Below are 21,002 nucleotides of genomic sequence, written 5' to 3'. Positions count from 1 at the left end.
GTGCTAGGGTCTAAGATGTCTCTGGCAGTTGCATAATTTTCTTGAAGGGGAGAGGTCGTGGTACATGTTGGTACCAATGACATGGGCAGGGAAGGGGTAGAGGTCCTGCGCAGTAAGTTTAGCGAGTTAGGAAGGAGGCTGAAGAGAAGGACCTCCAGGGTGGGAATCTCCGGATTACTCCCGGTGCCATAAACTACTGAAGGTCAAAACAGGAAGATTGCACAGATGAATGAGTGGCTGAGGAGATGGTGCAGGGGGCAGGGTTTCAAGTTCTTGCATCATTGGAAACTTTTCTGGGGAAGGACTGACCTGCACAAGTGGGACGTTTTGTACCTGAACTGGAGGAGAAACAATATCCTGGGAGGAAGGATGCTAATGCTATTAGGGAGGGTTTAAATTAGATTTGCAGGGGTGTGGGAACTGAAGTAAAGAGGCAGAGGTTGGGGCAGTTGGCGCACAAGTAGTGACAACGTGTAGGGAGTTTATGAGGAAGGATAGGCAGATGACAGAGCAAAGAAGAACTCAGCCAGATGGTTTGAGACGTGTCTACTTTAATAAACAAGGCTGATGAACACAGAGTGTGAATCAATACGTGGAACTATGATGTTGTGGCCATTACAGAGACTTGGATGTTTCAGAGACAGGAATAGCTGCAGAGTGTGCTAGGCTTTAGATGTTTCGAAAAGGACAGGGAGGGAGGCAAAAGAGGTGGGGACATGGCACTACTAATCAGAGATAGTATCACAGCTGCAGAAAAGGAGGAAGTCATGGAGGGATTGTCTATCGAGTCATTGTGGGTGGAAGTCAGAAACAGGAGGGGGGCAATAATTCTACTCGGTGTTTATAGATCCGCCCCCCCCCCCGCCAATAGTAACAGAGACATCGAGGAGCAGATAGGGAGACATTTTGGAATGGTGCAATAATAATAGGGTTTTTGTGATGGGTGATTTTAACTTTACTAATATTGACTGGCATCTCCTTAGAGCAAGGAGTTTAGATAGAGTAGAGTTTGTTAGGTGTGCTCTGGAAGGTTTCCTAATGCAATATGTAGATAAGTCAACTAGAGGAGAGGCTGTACTTGATCTGGTATTGGGAAATGAACCTGGTCAAGTGTCAGATCTCTTGGTGGGAGAGCATTTTGGAGGTAGTGATCACAACTCTATCTCCTTTACCATGACATTAGAGAAGGATACGAGCAGGCAATTTGGGAAAACATTTAATTGGGGTAAGGGAAATATGATGATTTTAGACAGGAACTTGGGAACATAAATTGGGAGCCGATGTTCTCCAGGGAAGTGTACGGCAGAAATGTGGCAAACGTTCAGGGAACATGCTCATGGTGTTCTGCATAGGTATGTTCCATTGAGGCAGGGAAAGGATGGTAGGGTAAAAGAACCATGGTGTACAAAGGATGTGGAAAATTTGGGTAAGAAGAAAAGAAAAGCTTATGAAAGGTTCAAGATACTAGGTACTCTTAGAGGTCTAGAAAATTACAAGGATGCCAGGAAGGAGCTCAATAATGAAATTAGGAGAGCTAGAGTTGGCCATGAGAAGGCCTTGGCGAACAGGATTAAGGAAAACCCCATGCATTTGACAAGAATATGAAGAGCAAGAGATTGAGCCGTGAGAGAATAGGACGAATCAGGAGTGAGAGTGGAAACAGGTGCATGGAGTCGGAGGAGTAGTGGAGGTACTTAATGGATACTTTGCTTCAGTATTCACCAGGGAAAAGGGCATTGGCAATTGTAGGAATGACGTACAGCAGACTGAAACGCTTGAGCATACAGACATTAAAAAAGAGGATGTGCTGGAGCTTTTGAAAGGTATTACGTTAGATAAATCGCCGGGACTGGACGAGATATACGGTAGGCTACTGTGGAAAATGAGGAAGGAAATTGCTGAGCCTCTAGCGATGATCTTTGCATCATCGATAAGGGAGAATTACCCGAGGATTGGAAGTTTGCAAATGTTGTTCCATCATTCAAGAAAGGGAGTAAAGATAACCCAGGAAATTATAGGCCAGTGAGTCTTACTTCAGTGGTGGGAAAGTTGTTGTTGAAGATCCTGAGAGACAGGATTTATGAGCATTTGGAGAGACATAATTTGATTAGGGATAGTCAGCATTGCTTAGTCAAGGGCAGGTCATGCCTTACCAACCAGATTGAATTCTTTGAGGATGTAACAAAACGCATTGATGAAGGTAGAGCAGTTGATGTAGTGCATATGGATTTCAGTAAGGCATTTGATAAGGTTCCCCATGCCAGGCTCATTTAGAATGTAATGAGGCATGGAATCCAAGGAGATTTTGATTTGTGGATCCAGAATTGGCTTGCCCACAGAAGGCAAAGGGTGGTCATAGATGGTTTGTATTCTGCATGGAGGGCAGTGACCAGTGGTGATCTACAGGGATCTGTTCTGGGACACCTCCTCTTTGTGATTTTTATAAATGACCTGGATGAGAAAGTCGAAGGGTGGGTTAGTAAGTTTGCTGATGACACAAAACTTGGGAGTGTTGTAGATAGCCTGCAGGGTTGTCAGAGCTTTCAGTGCAGCATCAATAGGATGCAGAACTGGGCTGAGAGGTGGCAGATGGAGTTCAACCCAGATAAGTGTGAAGTGGTTCATTTTGGTAGATCAAATTTGAACACTGAATATAATATTAATGGTAAGACTCTTGGCAGTGTGGAGGATCAGTGAGATCTTGGGATTCATGTCCATAGGACGCTCAAAGCTGCTGCGCAGGTTGACTGTGTGGTTAAGAAGGCATATGGTGCATTGGCCTTCATTAACCATGGGATTGAGTTCAAGAGCCATGAGGTAATGTTACAACTATACCTTACCTTAGTTACCTTAGTTAGACCCCACTTGGAGTACTGTGTTCAGTACTGAGGAAGGATGTGGATACTATAGACAGAGTTCAGAGGAGAGTTACAAAGATGTTGCCTGGATTGGAGAGCGTGCCATATGAGAATAGCTTGAGTGAACTTAGCCCTTGACCTGATAGAGGTATATAAGACGATGAGAAGCATTGATCGTCTGGATAACCAGAGGGTTTTTCCCAGGGCTGAAATGGCTAATACGACAGGGCATAGTTTTAAGGTGCTTGGAAGTAAGTACGAGGGGAATGTCAGAGGTAGGTTTTTGACACAGAGAGTGAAATGCTTTGCCAGCGAAGGTGGTTGAGACAGATACAATAAGGTCTTTTCAGACACTTTGAGATAAGTATATGGAGCTTAGTAAAATATAGAGAGCTCTGCGGTCGGAAGATTCTAGGCACTTTCTGGAGTAGATTACATGGTCGGCACAACATTGTTCTCCAGGCGGCTTGTAATGTGCTGTAGATTTCTATGATTCTATTTCTCCTGCCTTCTTTCTGTAACCTTTGATGCCCAAACTAATCATGAACTTTATGTATATCCAATGACTTGGCATCCACAGTTGTCTGTGGCAATGATTTCCACAGAATCACCACCATCTGGCTAAAGAAATTCCTCCTCACCTCTGTTGCTCCCTACATCCACTCTATCTAGCTCTTTCAATAATCAATAGTTTTCAGTGTGATCCTACCCCCCCCAATTCACCTAAATTGTAGATTTTTCACTGATTCGGAAGGTGGAGCAAAGTTAAGGTGGTGGCTCCTTTACTTGCATCCTCGGAAACAGCCCTATTTCTATCTTTAAAATCTTTATTTTTCCCTTTCAGGGTTCTTTTGAAGACTCTGACCTGGAGTTACACATTGACTTCGGTTCTTTGCGGGAATAGGACCCATTCTCAGGGTTTCAGGTCTGGCTGTTGTTTGGCATGCCAAGGGTTCAGCCTGAGAGTCCGGCTTGAGTTTGGAAGCCCAAGATCTCGGGGCTCTGGAGATAGGCGGATCGAGGGTCGGTGTCATGGCAGGAGACCCGTGTGTCATTGGGGGAAATCGGAATATCTGCTGTGGGCCCAAAGACCCGGGGCTTTGCGATCTTCAGGCACAGAGCTCGGAAAAAGCGACGTCACTGACTTTTAACATCATAAACCAGTGAGTTATTTGTTATGTCTCCCCGTTCGCTGGGGAGAAAATGGAGACACTTCCTTCTCCCTTGTTAGGGAGAGAGAGAGAACCTGTGGTATGTCAAATGCTGGGTGAAATGCAAAGTCTTTGGGGTAACTGCAAGTTTGTGTCTTTGCTATTGCTTTGCTCACACTCAGTGCTCAGTGGCGGTGGTGACGATGTTTGCTTTTTTTGCCGCGGGGGGGGGGATTGTTGTTCACTGCTGTTTACGCACAGGAGGGAGGGGAACGGGGGGGAGACTTTGGGGTTCTTATGTTTATCTGTCGTTCATTCTTTGGGGCACTTCTCTGTTTTCGTGGATGTTTGTGAAAAAAAGCATTTCAGGATGTGTATTGTATACATTTCTCTGACATTAAATTGGACCTTTGAAACGTAGTGAATATTTAATGGCCTAAATCTATTCTGAGACTGCCCCCTATTATCTTAGACTGCCCCACCTAAGGAAACAACCTTTCCACATCCATACTATCTAAGCCTTTCAATCTTCACTAGGTTTCAGTGAGATCCCTCCTAAAAGTTCTGAGAAAAATTGTGATTTAACTTTATTTTGGTGCTCTTAAATATTTTCAGACATTTTAATTAAAGTTGATTTACATCTTAGCACTTTTTAATCTATTTAAAATTTTAAATATATTTGAATAGGTTTGAAATTTTCCCTATTAATGAGAGTGAGTGGAGAACAGTTACATCTAAATTATATTCAATACATTTCCTGCCTTGGAAATATAGTCAGTGGCCACGTTATTACAACAGTAGTGTGCAGAGTAAACAGTCGAGACTTAGGGCCAGGGCCCTTCGTTAGGATTCATGAAGCCTTGGCTATTTCTTCCTCTCCACAGGTGCTGCCCGACCTGCTGTGATCTTCCAGCACTCTGTGTGTAGTGTTATCATTCCCTAATTGGCGCTGGGTCTAAATTTTGAAACTTAATAGAGGACTGTCAGACCAGAGGACTCAGCCTCAGAATAGAGGGGTATCCACTTAGAACACAAATGTAAAATAAATTTCTTTGGCCAGGTAGTGATGAATCTGTGGAATCTGTGGCTACAGGTGGCTGTGGAGGCCAGGTCTTTGGGTATATTTAAGGTGCAGGCTGATAGATACTTGATGAGTCAGGGTATGAAAGGTTATAGGAAAAAGGCAGGAAATTGGGGTTGAGAGCGAAATGGATCAGCCATGATGATATAGTAGGATAGACTTGATCCTAAATCTTATGGTCCTATGGACCAAGGTGCACAACACAGTACACATGTACTCATTGGAATTCAGAAGAATGAGAGGGGATCTCATTGAAACCTGCTGAATGTTGAAAGGCCTTGAAACAGTGGATGTAGAGAGGATTTTTCCCTATGGTGGAGGAGTCTAGGACCGGAGGGCACAGACTCATTATAGAGGGTGTCCATTTAGAATGGCGATGAGGAATTTAGAACAGGATGAAATATGGTCTTATTGTCTCATGTAGGACTGCCGTGGTTCACAAATGGTGTCTGAATTATCTGAGGGCATTGTAGGGAGTGATAGGGGAGCACAGCAGTCAGCGTGATGCTACTACAGTTCCACGTGCTGGAGTTCAGAGTTCAATTCCGACATGGTCCACATGGGGTTCATATGTCCTCAACATGAAATATGTGGGTTTTATCTCATTATTCCAGTTTCCTCCCACAGTCCAAACACACCAATAAGGAGTGTAACTGGTCGTTGTAAACTGTCCTGTAGTTTTACTAGGGTTGAATAGGTAGGTTGTTGGGCAGAGCAGCTCGCTAGGCTGGAAGGGCCTATTCCACACTAAATAAACATTAACCTTGCTGTCAAAGAGAGATTCCTGACAAATGAATAAATGAAAGCTGTATTATCAGAGCAGTCACTGAGATTGATTAACAGGAGAAACACCCAATCATTTTTAACCTAGCCGGCTCCAGCATCATCACCTAGTGTCACCCACAGAAAGCTGGAGGAACTCAGTCGGTCAGGCAGCATCAATGGAAGGAATGTTTCGGGATGGGAAATCTTCATCACAAATTTTCCACCTTGTCCATCCTTTACAACTTTAAATTTATTTTCATAGGTATATAAACAGGGTATAAATGCCATGAAAATTAGATTTGTTGAAGCAAGAAAGTACATTATAAATATTGGACATGGTTTTGAATCAGAATCAGGTTTAATATCACTGGCATATAGTTCGTTGTGAAACACTTTGTTTTGGGACATCAGTACAGTACATAATAATAAAACTTACAATAAAAAACATATGTAAAAATTCAACTTAAATAAGCAGTGCAAAAAGAGCAAAATAAAAGAAAAAAATTACTCTTCGTGATTTTTTCTGGGACCCTTACTCTTCGTGATTTTTATAAATGACCTGGATGAGGAAGTGGAGGGATGGGTTAGTAAGTTTGCTGATGACACAAAGGTTGAGGGTGTTGTGGATAGTGTGGAGGGCTGTCAGAGGTTGCAGTGGGACATTGATAGGATGCAAAACTGGGCTGAGAAGTGGCAGATGGAGTTCAACCCAGATAAGTGTGAAGTGATTTATTTTGGTAGGTCGAATATGATGGCAGAATATAGTATTGATGGTAAGACTCTTGGCAGTGTGGAGGATCAGAGGGATCTTGGGGTCCGAGTCCATAGGACGCTCAAAGCAGCTGCGCAGGTTGACTCTGTGGTTAAGAATGCATACAGTGTATTGGCCTTCATCAATCGTGGAATTGAATTTAGGAACCAAGAGGTAATGTTGCAGCTATATAGGACCCTGGTCAGACCCCACTTGGAGTACTGTGCTCAGTTCTGGTCGTCTCACTACAGGAAGGATGTGGAAGCCATGGAAATGGTGCAGAGGAGATCTACAAGGATATTGCCTGGATTGGGGAGCATGCCTTATGAAAACAGGTTGAGTGAACTCGGCCTTTTCTCCTTGGAGCGACGGAGGATGAGAGGTGACTTGATAGAGGTGTATAAGATGATGAGAGTCATTGATCGTGTGGATAGTCAGAGGCTTTTTCCCAGGGCTGAAATGGTTGCCACAAGAGGACACAGGTTTAAGGTGCTGGGGAGTAGGTACAGAGGAGATGTCAGGGGTAAATTTTTTACTCAGAGAGTGATGAATGGGTGGAATGGGCTGCCGGCAATGGTGGTGGAGGCGGATATGCTAGGGTCGTAAGAGATTTTTGGATAGGTACATGGGGCTTAGATAAATAGAGGGCTATGGGTAAGCCTAGTAATTTCTAAGGTATGGACATGTTCGTCACAACTTTCTGGGCCAAAGGTCCTGTAATGTGCTATAGGTCTTCTATGTTTCTATTAGTAAGGTAGTGTACATGAGTTGGTTCATTGTCCATTGAGAAATCTGATGGTGGAGTGGAACTGTGATGGTGTGCGCTGGCAAAATCTAAGGCCAGGTGTAGAGAAATGGCAGACTGTCATGTGAGTGCTGGCAATGACTTGACCCGGATATGGAGGCATGGCAAAGACTGCACCCTGGTGCAGAGAAATGGCAGACTGTCACGGTAAGTGCTGGCAATGATTCGACCCAGGTGCGGTGAAATGATTGACTCCTATTGAGAAATGGAAACAAAGTTTTATACAGGAGTATCAGGAGAGCATCGGTGGTATGACAGAGTGATGCTGCAAGACACATCATTTTCAACACAAGGACCCTGCAATGAGTCCCAAACAAGAGTTCGCATCAAATAATCACAGAATGCTGCAAACCCGTGCCAATCGCAATTAACTTGACAAGATTAAACAGAAAGCACAGAGGCTTAATGATGCCCATTAAGAAAGTAATTAATACTCAAATGGCAAAATAGTACAACTGTGGTTGACAAGGGAAGTCAAAACTAATGTAAAAGCAAAAGGAGCATACAACAAAGCAAGAATTAGTTGGAAGGTAGAGGATTGGGAAGCTTTTAAAAACCTACAGAAAGCAAGTAATTAGGAAGTAAAAGATGAAATACAAAGACTTGCTAGCAAACATTATCAAGGTGGGTAGAAAAAACTCTTACAAGTACATAAAAATAAAAGACAGATGAGAGTGAATATAGGATCGCTAGAAAATAAGACTGGAGAAATAATAACAGTGGACAAGGAGATGGCAAATGAACTAAATGAGTATTTTGCATCAGTCTTCACTGTGGAAGACACTTGTAGTCTGCCAGGTCTTGAAGGGTGTGAGGGAAGAAAAGTGAGTGCAGTTATTATTACAAGGGAGAAAGTACTCAAAAAAATGAAAGACCTAAAGGTACATAAGTCACCCGTACCAGATGAACTGCATCCTAGGGTCCTGAAAGATGTAGCAGTAGAGATTGGGGGGCATTAAAAATGATCTTTCAAGAATCTTTGGACTCTGGCATGGTTTTGGAGGACTTGAAAATTGCAAATGTCACCCCACTCTTTAAGAAAGGAGGAAGACAGCAGAAAGAAAATTATAGACAAGTTAACCTGACATCACTGGTTGGGAAGATGTTGGAATCAATTGTTAAGGATGAGGTTATGGAGTACTTGGTGACCTAGGACAAGATAGGTCAGAGTCAGCATGGCGTCCTTAAGAAAAAAATCTTACCTGACGAATCTGTTGGAATTCTTTGAGGAGGTTACAAGTAGGAAAGGTAAAGGGGGTGCAGTGGATGTTGTATATTTGGATTTACCAAAGCCCTTTGACAAGGTGCCACACATGAGGCTGCTTACCAAGTTAAGAGCCCATGGTATTACAGGAAATTTGTTGGCATGGTTAGGGCATTGGCTGATTGGTAGGAAGCAGTGAGTGGGAATAAAGGCATCCTTTTCTGGTTGGTTGCCAATGACTAGTGGTGTTCCACAGGGGTCAGGGTTTGGACCGCTTATATTTATGCTGTATATCAATGATTTAGATGATGTAATAGATGGCTTTTTTGCCAAGTTTGCAGATGATACAAAGATTGGTAGAGGGGCAGGTACTGTTGAGGAAAAGGCTGTAAAAGGACTTAAACAGATTAAGAGAATGGGCAAGGGAGTGGCAAATGAAATACAATGTTGGAAAACACATGGTCATGCATGATGGTAAAAGAAATAAAAGTGCAGACTATTTTCTAAATGAGGGCAAAATCCAAAAATTGAGAAACTAGGGGACTTGGGAGTCCTTGTGCAGAACACCCTGAAGGTTAACTTGCAGGTTGAGTCTGTGGTGAGGAAGGCAAATGCCATGTTAGCATTCATTTCAAGAGGTGTAGAATACAAGAACAGAGATGTGATGCTGAGGCTTTATAAGGCACTGGTGAAGCCTCAATTTGAGTATTGTGAACAGTTCTGGGCTCCTTACCTAAGAAAAACGTCTGGCATTGGAGAGGGTCTAGAGGCGGTTCACAAGGATGATTCCAAGAATGAAAGTGTTATCATATGAGGAACATTTGATGACTCTGGGTCTGTACTCACTGGATGAGGTGGGGGGGATTTCATTGGAACCTTTCAAATGTTGAAAGGCCTGGACAGAGTAGATGTAGAAAGGATGTTGTAGGGGAGTCTAGGACAAGAGGCCATAGCCTCAGTATTGAGGCGTGCCCATTTAAAACAGAGATGCAGAAAAATGTCTTTAGCCAGAGATGGTGAATTTGTGGAATTTGTTGCCATTAGCCACTGTAGAGGCCAGGTCAATGGGTGCACTCAAGGCAGAGAATGATAGATTCTTGATTGAACATACATCAAAGGTTACAGGGAGAAGGCCAGGGAGTGAGATTGAGGAGGAAAAAATGGATCAGCTGTGATTGAATGGCAAAGCAGACTCAATGGATCAAATGGACTAATTCTGCTCCCATGCTTTATGGTCTTATGGTCTAATACAGGTGCTCGAGAAGCCCCTTCAGAGCTGCAGGGGAAGAGTCGGCATTTATCACCATCATCTTGGTCATTATTATTGTCAAATGTATTGAAAAATAGTGAAAAACTTAGTTTTGAGTGCCAAACATGCAGATCAAAATAATCTTTTTTATCACTGACATTATAGGCATCCATTAGTCTCGTGAGACCATGGATTTGCGCCTTGGAAGGTTTCCAGGGCGCAGGCCTGGGCAAGGTTGTATGGAAGACCAGCAGCTGCCCATGCTGCAAGTCTCCCCTCTCCATGACACCAATGTTGTCCAAGGGAAGGGCATTAGGACCCATACAGCTTGGCACCAGTGTCATCGCAGAGCAATGTGTGGTTAAGTGCCTTGCCCCAGGACACAATGCGCTGCCTCAGCCAAGGCTCGAACTAGTGACCTTCAGATCACTAGACGAACGCCTTAACCTCTTGGCCACGCGCCAACACAATCACTGACATATCACTGACATATGCCATGAAATTTATTACCTTGCAGCAGCAGTTCAGGACAGTATGTAAAAAATACTTTATGTCAGTTCAAAACCTCAGTACTTTGAAACAGAACGAAGGAAAAACAGTACCAGAATGGAGAATATCCTGATGAAGGGGTCTCAGCCCAAAATGTCGGCTGTACTCTTTTCCATAGATGCTGCCTGACCAGCTGAGTTCCTCCAACATTTGGTGTGTATTGCTTGGAGAATATAGTGTTTTTGTTAGACTTATATAGAAAGTGCATTTCAGGTAGATAATAAGATCCAAGGGCCATGACAAGTTAAACTGTGAGGTCAACAGTCAGACTTGGGAACCATTCAATAGTCTTACGGCAATGAGATAGAAGTTATTCTTCAGCATGGTGCTTTCAGGCCAGGGGCGTATCTACAGAAAATCGTGCCTATGGCAAGCACTGAAATTGCGCCCGTGTCCAATCATCTGACGCCCATCTTTTAGATAATTTTACTATAATGACAATAAACGAGGACTGAGTGTCCTCATAATCTAATCTAATCTAATATCAGCTCAAAAATACAAGCCAAGCTCATTAATCTTTTAATTAACAAATTATGGCACTATATAAAAATTATAACTACACCTTCCTTACTTTCACTGGTCTATGATGTGATCAAAGTCAGTTTTTCAGTTTCTTCTCTTTCTACACTCAGCAGAGCAAGATCATAGAGTCTGCCTTGACCCATGGAGGCTCTCCAATATGAAAGTATTAGTCTTAACTTGCTGAATGATCTCTCACAGCTGGTGATGGAAACTGCGATAGTTAGCATTATCTGAATAGCAATGCGAAGATTGGAGAAGACGCTCTCATCTCTATACTGAACAATAAATTCAAGAAGCTCTTCATGTCTTGATATTTTCATGTTGACCCACCTTGATAGCAGCATTCTGCAATCCAAAATTTCTTCATATAGCTGCTGTCCATCAAGATCAGAGCTGTACAATTCGCCCAAATTTTCACACTTCTTTAGGTTGTTACTGTCGGAGTCGTAACACAATCCCTCGACACTGAGAAGGAACCCAAACTTGGCATCAGCGTCGTGCAAACGAGCAAACCTTTCGTCCACTTCTCTGTGAAGATGGTTGCGTGTTCCTTTCATGACTCTTTCCATTTCCTCCTTAGCTGGTAACCCAGCATCTCTCAAGTTCTCATCAGCCATCCGTTTCTTTCATCTCTGACGTCTTTCAACTTCAATATTCCATTCTTGACAGAGACCGACTCCTTCTTCAAGTGACTCACTGACCAACACTTCTCCTTCATCATAAAAATGATCTCGGAGGGCTTTCAAATCCAGGGCAGCATCGTGGAAGTTCATGCTAGGATACTGCAGCCTCTTTTGAATACGGTCAATGCAAATGAGCACTTTGTTCCAAAATCCTAGCAAAATCAGAAAATCGTAACTCAACATGCGGTTGTACAGCTGCCTTACGTCACTTCTTGTTTCACTGGTCTCATTTTCATTGTCTATCATGTCCTGAAGAACTTGAAGTATCTCCTCAAGGTACTTGTTGGTGGGCTTCACTGCTTCTGTCCTTGCACTCCACCTGGTTTCGGATTCCGACTTAACACCCACAGGCATGGTGTTTTTGAGAATTCCCAGCGCTGTGTTGAACGAGAGAAAAACATGTAGAGAACTTCGATGGTTCCAAAAAACGCGACCATCATTGTATCCTACTTGGCTGCATGTACACCCACCAAGTTGAGTGAGTGAACGTCACAATTCACAAACACTGCCAGGTTATTTTTCTCACTTATTCTTCGATGAACACCACTTCTGTGTCTAGCTATCACAGCAGCGTTGACATAGCACTGTGACCGACAATCTTGTAGCTCCATTTCGTCCTTCTCTAGCTGTTTCAAGATGTCTTCAACCAAGATCTCAGCATCCTTCTGACTTATCTGGATAAAACCAAGGAAGGACTCTGTAACACGGACTGTTTTCCTCTCAAAATCAACTCCACATACCTCCTACTTCTGACATCTGCTCACGTTGTGCCTGATCAGGATTTGAGTTGAACATGAGACAGTAGTACTTGGCTTTAAGAACGCTTCTCAGTAAACTCTGGTGAACAGTGGATGTCATCATGTGGATGAATTCGTTCTGGATACCCGGTGAAAGATAAGATGTGGATCCAGATTGACTTTCCAAATGAGTGAGGTATTCTTTTATAACAGGGTCAAAGATGGCCAGTAGTTTCAGTAAGCCAAGGAAATTTCCCACATTGGAGTCATCATCTAACTGAAGTGACTCCGTGTCCTCGCAAAGCCAGGTTCTGAGTCGCAAGGGATTTTATGCAGTGAAGGATTCTAGTCAAGATATCACACCACTTTCTGCTTTTCCTTCTCAATCTGTGACTGAAATACCGCGTCAATAACTCCTCTGTTTCCAGCTAAATTTCTTTCCACTTCTTTCCACTGTGTGAAGCATTCTCGATGATTCTTGGCATTTTCATGAACACTAATCCTTTCAGGTGCTTTCCACTGGTTGAAACCACTTTCCGGAGGATTGATGGTCTGATCGGGAATAGAGAAGATAACAGATACAAAATGCAGACTTTTTAGAAGGGGACTAGACCAGCCATGAGCGAGTCACTTCCTCACCATAACCATTTCCCAATTTCCTCTTGAACCAAGTTTTGATCATTGAGTGGTTATTTGTTGGTAGGAAAGGCCCCTCACTGTTCTGGAAATACTTTGAACCCAGCTTTATTATTTCTGTTCTCAGTGCGTCAGGCAGAATTGCTTTTCCAGTATCCCTGTCAAACTTCAGAAGTTCAATGTCATGCTGTTCAGTCACTTCTGGTATGACAGTTTGAGGTTCTTTGATACTATCCAGTTCACTAGTTTCGTGTCGTCAGGTTCAAACTCGTCAGGTAAAATTTCGTCAATAAACTCAACATCACCACCACCCTCGTCTTACCCTCCTGTCATGTCCACGTTCTCTGTGGCAGCCTCACTCTTAACCTCATCATACTCAGATTTATCTGACTTGACTTCCTCCTCGGCTTGTGGCGCATTTGTACTTGATCCACCTTCGGATTCTAACAAACTTGTAGCAGGTGCAGGGGACTCCATGGAACGTGTCAAAGTACTTGTTCCGGGCTTTTCAAAGAAGGGCATGAAGAACTTACTCGACTTCTTGGCTTCCTCCGCTCCAACTTCCATCTCTTCCATCCTTCAGCTCCACTTTCCTTCTTCTTCGCGAAGAAACGTTTCATGGTCTTCTTACACAATGCTCTGCAATAAGGCCATCCTGGTGCTTCTCACCCGTGATAATCAAAGGCAGATCATACATCTGAAGAAAATTCTTTTTTCACTATCCAAGGATGTGAAAGTCTGACTTTAATAGAAACTGCTCAGTGGCGCCCCCCCCTTCAAGTGACGCCCAGGACACGTGCCATGCCTGCCATACCTTAGATACGCCACTGTTTCAGGCTTTTGTATCTGCTGCCAAAGGTAGGGAGGAGAAGAGAGAATGTCTGGGGTGGAAGGCATCTTTGATTATGCTGCCTGATTCACCGAGGTAATGAGAAGTATGGACAGAGCCAGTGGAGGGGTGGCTGGTTTGGTGTGTTGAGCTGTATCCATAAACCTCTGCAGCACTTCAACCAGACAAACATGGCAATCCTACAATACTGTGCAAAAGTCTTAGGCAGATATATATAACTCGGGTACCTTACACTTTTGCAGAGTACTGTAGTAATTTTATGTACTGCACTGAGCTGCTGCGAAAAGAAACAAATTTCATGACATATGTGAGTGATGATAAACATGATTCTGATATGGGTCTCTGTAGTGGACTGAGAGTGGGAAGGTGGCACTGAAAGGGGAATCATGATTGGGAGAAAGGGAAGGGAGAGGGGATGGTGTGGGAAGCCCCAGAGAGACATTATTAATGATCAATAAACCAATTATTTGGAATCAAATGACCTTGCCTGGTGTCTCAGGGCGGGGTGTGTCTGCACCAGTGCCACCCCCTACCCTGGCACTCCTTCTCTGCCACCTGTCCCACCTCCCCTCCGTGCTCAGTCCCCACTATTCCCAACATCTTTGGCTCCTGCCAGATCAGATTTACAAACTTACTCTCCGCTCCACGTTGACAAATACAGCACTGTGTAAAATTATTTAAATTTTTGTAAAGTTAAATAATTTAACTATTGTAACTGATTAGTTAACTACTGTAAGTCGGTAAGTTAGCTGATTTAATATAGTCTGTGCTACTTTTCACATTGGACAGAGAAAGCAGGCTGAGCCTCCATTTTATGTACTTGGTACTGAGCAGAAAATAAGATCAGCTTTATTTGTCACATATACATTGAAACATGTAAACCTACAATGAAACGGACACTTAGCATGAATGACTAACAGTCCGTATATGTGCTAGGGGCAGCCTGCAAGTCTCACCACCCTTCCGATGCCAACATATCATAACCACAACTTACTAATCATAACCCATATGCCTTTGGAATGTGAGAGGAACCCAGAGCAGCCTGAGGAAGCCCATGTGGGAGAGTGTAAAACCTCTCCAGGTACAGCGGCAGATTGGAACCTTATCACCGTCATAGGGAAGCATTACACTAACCTCTAGGTGAGAAGACAGCTGAAACGTCTCAACCTAAGCAAGGCTGCAGGACCGGATGGTGTCAGTACCAGAGTGCTCAAAGCCTGTGCCCCTCAGCTACGTGGAGTACTTCGCCATGTATTCAACCTGAGCCTGAGGCTCTGGAGGCTCTGTGCTGTGGAAGACATCCTGCCTCGTCCCTGTGCCGAAGACGCCGCGCCCCAGCGGCCTCAATGACTACAGACCGGTGGCATTGACCTCCCACATCATGAAGGCCCTGGAGAGACTTGTTCTGGAGCTGCTCCAGCCTATGGTCAGGCCACACTTAGATCCCCTCCAGTTCGCCTACCAGCCCCGACTAGGAGTTGAGGATGCCATCGTCTACCTGCTGAACCGTGTCTATGCCCACCTGGACAAGCCAGCAAGCACCGTGAGGGTCATGTTTTTTGCCTTCTCCAGTGCATTCAACACCATCCGCCCTGCTCTGCTGGGGGAGAAGCTGACAGCGATGCAGGTGGATGCTTCCCTGGTGTCATGGATTCTTGATTACCTGACTGGCAGACCACAGTACGTGTGCTTGCAACACTGTGTGTCCGACAGAGTGATCAGCAACACTGGGGCTCCACAGGGGACTGTCTTGTCTCCCTTTCTCTTCACCATTTACACCTAGGACTTCAACTACTGCACAGAGTCTTGTCATCTTCAGAAGTTTTCAGATGACTCTGCCATAGTTGGATGCATCAGCAAGGGAGATGAGGCTGAGTACAGGGCTACGGTGGGAAACTTTGTCACATGGTGTGAGCAGAATTATCTGCAGCTTAATGTGAAAAAGACTAAGGAGCTGGTGGTAGACCTGAGGAGAGCTAAGGTACCGGTGACTCCTGTTTCCATCCAGGGGGTCAGTGTGGACATGGTGGAGGATTACAAATACCTGGGGATACGAATTGACAATAAACTGGACTGGTCAAAGAATACTGAGGCTGTCTACAAGAAGGGTCAGAGGCGTCTCTATTTCCTGAGGAGACTGAGGTCCTTTAACATCTGCCGGACGATGCTGAGGATGTTCTACGAGTCTGTGGTGGCCAGTGCGATCATGTTTGCTGTTGTGTGCTGGGGCAGCAGGCTGAGGGTAGCAGACACCAACAGAATAAACAAACTCATTCGTAAGGACAGTGATGTTGTGGGGATGGAACTGGACTCTCTCACGGTTGTCTCTGAAAAGAGGATGCTGTCCAAGTCGCATGCCATCTTGGACAATGTCTCCCATCCACTACATAATGTACTGGGTGGGCACAGGAGTACATTCAGCCAGAGACTCATTCCACCGAGATGCAACACAGAGCGTCATAGGAAGTCATTCCTGCCTGTGGCCATCAAACTTTACAACTCCTCCCTTGGAGAGTCAGACACCCTGAGCCAATAGGCTGGTCCTGGACTTATTTCATAATTTACTGGCATAATTTACATATTACTATTTAACTATTTATGGTTTTATTACTATTTATTATTTATGGTGCAACTGTAACGAAAACCAGTTTCCCCCGGGATCAATGAAGTATGACTATGACTATGACTATGTGACTGTGCCACCCTGTGTGAAACTTTATTATTTTCACGTGCCCGAACTGGATCTTAAACTGATAAACTGTTGTCTTTGCAGGCAAATTCTCCACCTTGTGAGGCTCGGGGTGGATTATCTCTGCCACTTCAAACTCCTGTCGCACCTCGATTAATATCAAACCACTGAAAGCCAGTTAAGGAGGCATTTCCTTCCTCTGTGTGGTCTGGATTCAAGCTTCACACATTATATTCACTGGGCAATTAGTGGAAATGAAATATGAGTCCACTACTTCACTGCAGGAGTGAATGCTTTTGTTAGTGGTTGACCTTTCGCCAGGAGATGTTCTATTTATGAAATATGCAAATCATAAAATCACAAGCACTTCTTTAAATGAGTCCTTGAACACAATGAGCTGTCAGTAGCCATTAAGATCAGGAATTGTCTTTTCTACTGATAGCAATATTAGTCATTTGTCTTACTGACTGAATCTAGATTGACAGGCGCCGCAAAATGGACAGAGCAATTGCTGGCACGTAAGTAGTCTCAATTAACTGTAGCATTGGTCTAAGACAAAGCAGACGAAGATAATCATTCTTCAGAGACAGAAGTAGAGGGTGAGACAGATACAATAACAACATTTTTGAAAAAAGACACTTGGTCAGCTATGTGGATATTGTTCTGCTGAATATAGTGGGCATACTTTGTTGATGCCAGAATACACAGCATGACAAGACTTGAGAGCTGCCACCAGCATACCCTTAGGCTGTGTTGGCTGTTAATGCATATGACATATTTCGGTGTATATTTCCATGTACACGTGGGTGCCATGGTAGCACAACACAACACTATTGCAGCTCGGGGTGTCGAAGCTCAGAGTTCAAACCTGGCGTCCCCTGTAAGGAGTCTGTCCACCCTCCCCATGGAATGCATGATTTTTTTTTGTGCTCCTATCTCTTATGGTCTTATAGTCAAACAGATTCCAGAACCTATGGACTCACTTCCAGGACTCTACAACCCATGTTCTCGATGCTTATTGCTTACTGACTTATTTTTATTATTTTGTTTGTTTTTCTCTTTTTGTACTTGCACAGTACATTTATCATCAAAGAATGTATAAATTATACAGCCTTGAGATTCCTTTGCTTACAGGCGGCCACAAAGCAGGAAGCGCCCATTTCTTCCCACAGTCCAAACAATGTTCCTTCTAAGACGTGTGCGCATGCACACCTCTTTTGCTGCCAGCACACAAAGGGATTTAAACTGCGCACAGAAGGTTGTCACCCTCTACCACATTGGCATGCAAAGTATATTTCACAATCGTACACAATCACATTTCCTTTTCCGGTTTCTGATGTGGACGGTGTTGACAATGTGGCATTTGCGATGATTTGTCTGCAGATTTTAGAACTGGTTTACTTATACTGTTATTTTTGAAGAAACTATTGATTCAATATGTCAAATTCCAAGGAAGCAAGGGGCATGAAGTGCAAAAGAACTGCTGGTTCATTTAGAGCGGAATAGGAAATTCAGTGCGCACATGCAGTTGTCAGAAGGCAAAAAATTGTACAGCACAAGATTTTTGCGCACACTGGTCATTACAAGTTAGAGGGAATATTGAGTCCAAATGCATAAGTATTAGTAGGTTAATCGGTCATTGTAAATTGTCCTATGATTAGACAAGAGCTAAATCGGGGATTGCTGGGTGGTGGGGCTCAAAAGGCAGGAAGGGCCTGTTACACACTGTAGCCCTGAATAAATAAATAATGAGCCGGAATCCAGAAAGATTCAGGGGGATCTGGACAAATGGGATGAAGTTAGATGGGATCTTGTTCAGCGCGGGTGGGTTGGGTCAAAGGGCCTGTTTCTGTGCGGTATCAGCTGGATAAGAAGAACATACCGAGTTTTTCTTTTTTTTCCCAAGAAGGAGAGATGTTGTAGCTACCAATAGTGTATTCCTTTGTCCCTCGGTTAGCCGCTCTCACATGGGAGGAGTTCACATATTGTACAACTGAGTTTTCAGTAAAGTTCAGTTGAATATCCTGTAAGGCTGGCATCTTGGAATACTCTGCACTCTCTCTCAATATCAAACACACCAGGTAGGGAATGCAGAAACCCTCAACACATTAAAAAAATTCTACATCAGCTCTGCTGACTGACAGATAATGGGCTGACTAGCCTCCCTGTGCATTATGAAATTGAGTGAGGTTTAATTGCTGCTTAGCCGGCTAGTGGTGTAGTGGCATCAGCGCCGGACTTTGGAGCGAAGGCTCCCGAGTTCGAATCCAGCCGGCTCCCTTGCACACTTTCCATCCATGCTGGGTTGAGCGTTGAGCTAGCAACTCGGTCTTGTAAAAATAAGAAAGCCTGCTAAAAAAAAAGCCATCAATGACAGCGTCCCGATGACTCCACTCGGAGTTAAGGGCTTTCTTCTTCTTCTTCTTCTTCTTAATTGCTGCTTATTAATCTGGAAATTCACTTTTCAATTTGCACCCTTTGAGATTTCAGTAGATATGGCAAAGGGCAAAATTCACCTGTGTGGGTCAGGAAGAGGAGTCAGATCACAGAGGCTTAATGTGAAGAACCAGTACTGATAACTACCCCCTTCCTGATTACACGGCAAATTAGTTTACCAATTACCAACTTCCGATATGCTCCTTTGGTATTTCAATTACAAATACTAATGATTGCAGGCCAACTCAATAACCACTGTTACAGAACATGAGCAATAGATTGATTGGATAGCCAGAGTTTTTTTCCCCGGGGCAGAAAAGGCTAATACCAACAGGCATCATTTTAAAAGTGATCAGAGGAAATTATTGGTTTAAAATTGATCTTGGACGAGCCTAGAAGGTTGGCACAACATTGTGGGCCAAATGGACTGTACTGTACTTCACTGTTCTATGTTCTTCATACAAAGAGTTTTGAAAGCATGGAACACCTTTGGTAGGGGCAGATACTTTAGGGGCATTTAAGAAACTCTTAAAAGGGTACATAAGTGATAGAAAAATGGAGGCCTATGGAGGAGGGATGGATTAATTGATTGTAGAGTGGGTTAGAGGGTTGGCACAACATCATGGGCTGAAAGGTTTGTATTGTGCTGTACTGTTCAAAGTTCAAAGTAAATTTATTATCAAAGTACAGATATATCATAAGAACATAAGAAATAGGAGCAGGAGTAGGCCATCTGGCCCATCGAGCCTGCCCCACCATTCAATAAGATCATGGCTGATCTGTCCGTAAACTCAGCTCCATCCACCTGTCTTTTCCCCATAACCCTTAATTCCCTTTCTATGTAAAAACCTATCTAACTGTATCTTAAATATATTTAGTGAAGAAGCCTCAACTGCTTCCCTGGGCGGAGAATTCCACAGATTCACCACTCTCTGTAAAAAACAGTTTCTCCTCATCTCCGTCCTAAATCTTCTCCCCTGAATCTTAATTGTCACCATATTTTACCCTGTGGTCCATTTTTTTTATATATGTGCGCATTGTTAGTAAATACAAGGAAAAAGATGGACAAACAAGCAATGTGTAAAACATAATTAAGTGAAGTGATGGTGAACTGATACCGAGAGTTTGGGCCTACACCGGGTTACTCTGGGGTTCGGACCCAAGGACTCAATTTGGCTCAGGATGTTGTTGCTTACTTCTATTGTCTGCATGAATTGTGTTTTTTTCCCCCTTCTCTGCGCATTGGGTGTTGGTCTTTATTTTCTTTAGTTAGGTTGCCTAGGGTTTCTTGCTTTGTGGCTGCCTGTAAGCAAAGAAATCTCAAGGTTGTATAATTTATATATTCTTCGATAATAAATGTACTTTAAAACAGTGCAAGGACAAAGAGAAAAAAATAACAAAATAAAAATAAATAAGTAAGCAATAAATATCAATAACATGAGTTGTAGTGTCCTTGAAAGTGAGTCAATAGTTTCTGGAATCAGTTAGACCATAAGATAATAAGAGATAGGAGTAGAATTAGGCCTTTCAGCCCATTGAGTTTGCTCCACCATTTCATCATGGCTGATCCATTTTCCTTCTCATTCCCATTCTCTTGCCATCTCCCTGAAACCTTTCATGCCTGGACTAATCAAGAACCTATCAACCTCCACCTTAAATAGCCTGGTCTCCATAGCTCCTGTGACAATGAATTCCACAGATTCACTAGCCTCTAGCCAAAAAGAAAAACCTCTTCATCTCCATTCTAAATGGATGTCACTCTGTTCTGATTCTGTGCCCTTTGGTTCCAGACACCCCACTTTAGGAATCATCCTCTCCACATCTGTTCTATTTGGGTCTTTTAACATTCAATAAGTTCCAATATGGCCCCCCCCCTGCCATTCTTCTCAATTCCAGTGAGAACAGGCCCAGAGCCATCAAACACTCTTCATACGATAATCCTTTCTTTCCCAAAGTCATTCTTGTGAACCTCCTCTGAACCCAATCCAATCTTTTCTTAGATAAAGGACCCAAAACTGCTCACAATATTCCATGTG

Source organism: Mobula hypostoma, chromosome 7, assembly GCF_963921235.1.
Source record: "Mobula hypostoma chromosome 7, sMobHyp1.1, whole genome shotgun sequence".
Lineage (NCBI taxonomy): Eukaryota > Metazoa > Chordata > Chondrichthyes > Myliobatiformes > Myliobatidae > Mobula > Mobula hypostoma.
This window is presented reverse-complemented; position numbering follows the sequence as displayed.